Below are 6034 nucleotides of genomic sequence, written 5' to 3' on the forward strand. Positions count from 1 at the left end.
TAACAGGTGAACTGAAAGCCACCAGTAAAGACTATAAACTTTTGGAAAATATGAACAACCTGACTAGCTTGAAGTATCTAGAAATGAAAGATATCGCAGTAAACACAAGTAGAAACCCAAAGGACTTAAACTAGAAATATGCAGCACTTCAGTCTTATCTGGATCAGATCACTTTAACTGAGGAGCAAGTAGCAGTTCTTGAGCAGGCAGCTTACAAGTTGGATGAATATTCAAAGAAACTATAAGTAAAGTACAAGAAGCTAGAGAGGCAATGAAAGAACTCTTTAGCACAAAGACTTTAACTACAAGAATGTTTCATAAGAACTGAAATAAGTGAGATGGAATTTATCACTATGCTTCAATTCCTAAAAGGAAGTGGTGCTACTAATTCAAGGAAAATCCTAGCCCTCCCTCTGGTTGTAACCCCTTGATGTTTCCTAAACCCATCTTATCGTGTGCTTCATTGTGTGCCCTAGACCAAGGCTCAGAAATCAGGATCAATCCTGCCTAGAGCAGAAAAATGAGAGGGTCTCATCTTCCTGTCTCCTCCCTTTTTCTCTCTCCCCTAGGGCTCCATCCTGGACTCTGTTATGAATGTGTCTCCCACCCCCTTCATAACCTGTTCTTCAACTTAAATAATAAATGCTGACTTATGACCAAAAAAAAATATCAAGGAAAACTGATGTGATATTCTAGAACCAGAGGGTAAAATAGAAATTGAAAGAATTCACTGATCACCTCCTGAAAGAAATCCCTAAAGGAAAACTCCTAGGAATATTATAGCCAAATTCCAGAGTTCCCAGGTCAAGAAGGAAATATTGCAAGCAGTCAGACAGAAACAATTCAAGTATTGTGGAAACACAATCAAGATAACACAAGATTTAGCAGCTTCTACACTAAGGGATCAGAGGGCTTGGAATATGATATTCTGGAGGTCAAAGGAGCTAGGATTATAACCAAGAATCACCTAAGCAGCAAAACTGAGTATAATCCTTTTGGGGAAAAATAGACATTCAATGAAATAGATTCAAGCATTCTTGATGAAGAGACCAGAGCTGAATAGAAAATTTCACTTTCAAATACAAGACTCACGAAAAGGTAAACACAGAAAATAAATCATAAGGGGCTCATTAAAGTTGAACTTTTTACATTCCTACATGGAAAGATGATATTTGTAACTCATAAGATCTTTCTCAGTATTAGCCGAATATTAAGGGATGATATCTAAAGGGGTGAGAGAGAATTGTTCTGGGAGAAGGAGCAGAGAGGTAGAATGGTATAAATTATCTCACATAAAAGATGCAAGAAAAAGCTTTTACAGAGAAAGGAAGTGGGAGGGAATGAGTGAATCTTACTCTCAATGGATTTGGCTAAAGGAAGGAATAACATATACACTCAATTGGGAATGGAAATATATCTTATCCTGTAGGAAAATAGGGGGGAAAGGGATAAGAGAGGTGTGGATGAGAGAAGGGAGGGCAGATTTGGAGAGGGGTAATCAGAAGCAAAAGCTTTGCAGGAGGGACAGGGTCAAAGGAGAGAATAGAAAAAAATGGGGTTGGGTTAGGATAGAGTGAAATATAGTTAGTGTTTCACATTGACTATTATGGAAGTGTTTTGCATGACTACACATGTATTACTTGTAAGGAATTGCTTGCCTTCTCAATGAGGGTGAGTGGGGATGGAGGAAAGGAGAGAATTTGGAACTCAAAGTTTTAAAAATGAATGTTAAAAATTGTTTTTACATGCAACTGGGAAATAAGATAACAGGCAAAGAGGTATAGAAATCTTTCCTGTCCTACAGGAAAATAGAAGGGGAAAGGGAAAGGGGGTGATAGAAGGGAAGGCATATTGAGTAAAGGTCTATTCAGAATGCATGCTATCTTGGGGTGGGAGGAGGGGAAAGATGGGGAGAAAATTTGGAACGCAAAATCTTGTAGAACTGAATGTTGAAAACTAAAAATAATTAAATTAATTAATAAAAAATAGGGAAAAAAAGATACCAAGAAAAAAATCATTTAGACTTTCTTCCTCAATCTAGGCTAAGAGCTTTATTATCACACTCTGTCATCTGGTACATTAGCTATTCCTCCTAATTTTTTGTTATCTGTAAATTTTATAAACATATTGTTATCTCATTTATTGATGAAAATATTGAACTAAACTATTACAAGAGTGTAAGAGCATTGATTATTCCTACATTTTGGCATATATCCATAATCTGCACTATTTTGGACAAATGTTTCAATCACCTAGCTTATGTTTCTCTATTTTCTCATTAAGAATAAAAGGAGAAACTTTGCCCAATGCCTTACAGAAATCAACAGCATTCCCTTCATCATACAGTCTATTAAGTATAACCAATGAACCTGTTTAGGAAAATGGCAGATGAGAAAACACTCTCTGCCACTGCAGGTCAGAACCACCTTCTCATTATATTGTCTTAGAGTTACCCAGAGCACTGAAAGGTCAAGTGAATTGTCCAGATTCACAGAGTTGCTATGTGCTAAAGATAAGATTTGAAACTAAGTTGTCCTCACTTCAAGGATAGCTCTTTATCTGCTATGCCATGCTGCCTCTAAAACTAATAACTGTCTTAAAAGGAAATGACCTCAGGGAAAATTGTATTTCATGAATGCTTGCTATTGGAGGGTGGCCATCTCTTCTCATTTTAAGAACCCACAATCCATTTCTTTAATACTATATAGCAACACATCAAAGATGAATCAACTATACAGAAAACTGCAGGTTAAAAACTAACATAACAAATGAGTTTTGGTCCAGCAGGAATGGGAAAAAGATGTCAATAAACATAGCTATAAGGCACACTTTTAACGGAAAGGACAATAGAAAAATGGCAAATTATAAATGGGAGCTGTGAATAGGAAAATTACTATTGACATTGGATATGAAGAAAATATCTGGGAACAGGAGGTGTTCAGTTAAGCTTAAAAAATAGGTAGAAAATTAACCATAGCAGAGTGCACAATGTATGTTCTTTGCCTATTAAATGTTTGTCAGATTGAATTAGAGTAGACAAATATGGAGGAGGAAAAAAAATCTGGGCCTAAGGGATAATGTGAAGCAAGGTTTGGGGTATACAGGCCACATATTGTGTGTTTAAGCAACAGGATAATCCAGTGTTGGTATATGGAGAGTATTATGTGATGAGAGAGAGAAATGGAGAGAGAGAGAGACAGAGACAGAGAGAGACAGAGACAGAGAGAGAGACAGAGACAGAGAGTCAGAGACAGAGAGGGAGAGATAGAGACAGAGAGAGACAGTGAAACAGAAAATCAGAGAGAGAGAGAGAAGGAATGATAATTCCGTATACCAGGGATGTTGACTTCTAGAAACAGTAATATGTATTTTATTCTGGATGCAAATATAGAAACACATAAGATTTTTGAGCGTATGAGTGATGTGATAAGGTCTATTTATAAGAAAGATTACTCTGGCAGTGCTATGAGTTGCATGCACTTGCATTTTGCCAGAAATCACAGTTAAGTTCACTAACTCACAGTTTCAAAAGCCTAAAAAGGTTTCTATGTGTTTTGGGCAGTACCTTTATGAACCCCAGAACTATATTTATTGCCTCCAGTCCTATGGCATTTCAATAGTTTGGAATATACCTGGAAGAGAACTGAGTAGTCTTCCAGCGTAACCTATATATAAATGGAACACCCACTACAACATACCTGACAAGGGACCAACCACTATTGTTTAATATTTCTGAGTGATCCTATCCACTAGTATTTTCAATGCACTGGGATGTATGACTTGAATCTTAAACTCATTAAAGGCAATTTCACTTTCTCTTAAAAAAAATTCTTACTTGTACTATAGAGCAATTTCCTCTTAGCCAAATGTGTTCTATACCTTCCAGTCTGAAGACCATTCTACTTAGGAAAAAAAAGTAAAAAACACACATGAACACATACATATGTATTTAGTAAAATAGTAGTGGCTTTCTCTGTCAACTATTCTTACTTTATTATGGATTCAAAGAAATAGACATATTCCTGCTTTTATCCTTACCTGACATCACCTGATTTTACTAGACTTTTAGTGATCTTTAGCATTCCTCATAAACATCAAATATTTCTGGGTTTTAAGATGCCTTAGTTTTTCTTAAAGTAATTTGTAATTCTCTTATATTCATTCTTTCTTAACTGATGCTGTTTTCTGCTTATCTATGAGTCTTTTTTAAAAATGAGCTAATTTCTCATATTTGAAATCAGCTACAAATGAAACATCCTTAAGATGGAAAATTGTTAGCTTTCTTGTAAAAAAAAACCTCTGAGGTAATTAGTGTAAATGTTGTTTTCATTCTATAGATAAGAAAAATGAACATCAGAGAAGTGAAGTGACATGTCCATTATCATACTTTTACTAAATGTCAGAATTTGTTTTAATCCCAGGACTCATGAATCCAATCCAGGCCTCATTCAACCATAAAAAATAGTAAATGTAACAGTAATGAAAATCAGAGGGATTAGAATATAGCAATGGCAAGGTACATATTATTAAACAGGAATAGATTCCACAAAGAAACCACAGTGAATTAAAGGATATTAACACAATATATTTGTTTGAGAAAATTCATGAATTGAAGCAAAGCAACAATGTGGAGAACATATATTCAACAATCAGTAGAGAAATAAACATATTATAATTAGGAATATTCCCCAAGTAGAGTCTATGACTGTAAGATCTGACAGACTTCAGAATATGAAAGGCATGATTCTGCTTCTAACCTTTAGAGACATGATTATCAATAATGGAGGAAATAAAAAAGTGTTTAATTTTTGCTAAGTGCTATTCCCTTTATCTGATTAGAATGGATGTAAGTGAGAAGGGTATAGGGAAGATGAGTAAGAATATCAAGTTTTCTGAGTGGTTACTTGTCATGTTTGTAACCTTTCAATACTCTAGTTCTTTCAACTCTTTCTTTGGTTGCTTGTCAGATATATGATTACATCTGTTTCTACATTTCTAGGTATATATCCTTTCAAGACAATGGACCACATCTGTCTTTTGCCGAACCATTCATCAAAGAAGACTATAGTTCATTTTTCTCATTGGCTTTTGTCACAAAACTACATCTTTTTATTTTTGATTCTCTGTAACTGGGTATTAGGTGACATGTTGAATAAATATTCATTTTATTTATTTATTTTTAGTTTTCATCATTCATTTTTGTAAGATTTTGATTTCTAAATTTCCCCCCCCCACTCCTAAGATCGCCTGCAATCTGCTATAGGTTATACATGTACAATTATATTACACATATTTCCACATTAGTCAAGCTCTGAAAGAAGAATCAGAACAAAAGGGAAAAACCATGAGAAAGAAAAAAGAAGGAAAAATAGTATGCTTCAATCTACATTTAGATGTCATAGTTCTTTATCTGGATGCAGATAGCATTTTCCATCAAGAAACTTTTTGAATTGTCTTAGATCATTGCATTGCCGAGAAGAGCTAAATCTGTCAAAGTTAGTCACCACACATTGTTGCTGTTACTGTTTACAATGTTCTCCTGGTTCTGCTCACTTCACTCAGCACTAGTTCAAGTTTTTCCAGGTTTTTTCTGAAATTCTCATGCTTATTGTTTCTTATAAGACAATAGTATTACATTATATTCATATACCACAACTTGCTCAGCCATACCTCAATTGATGAACATCCTCTAAGTTTCCAATCCTTGGCCACCACAAAATGAGCTGCTATAAATATTTTTATTTGTGTGTGGGTCTTTTTCCCTTTTTTTATGATCTCTTTGAGTTATAGACCTAAAAGTGGTATTGCTGGATCAAAGGGTATGCCCAGTTTTATATCCCTTTGGTCATAGTTCCAAGTTGCTCTCCAGAATGAGTGGATCAATTCAGAACTCTACCAACAAAGCATTAGTGTTCCAATTTTTTCCACATCTTCTCCAGCATTTATCATTTTCCTATTATCATTGTCCTGTTAGCCAATCTTATTGGTGTGATGTGGTACCTCAGAGTTGTCTTAATTTGCATTTCTCTAATCA

Source organism: Vombatus ursinus, unplaced genomic scaffold (assembly GCF_900497805.2).
Source record: "Vombatus ursinus unplaced genomic scaffold, bare-nosed wombat genome assembly UNPS02010284.1, whole genome shotgun sequence".
Lineage (NCBI taxonomy): Eukaryota > Metazoa > Chordata > Mammalia > Diprotodontia > Vombatidae > Vombatus > Vombatus ursinus.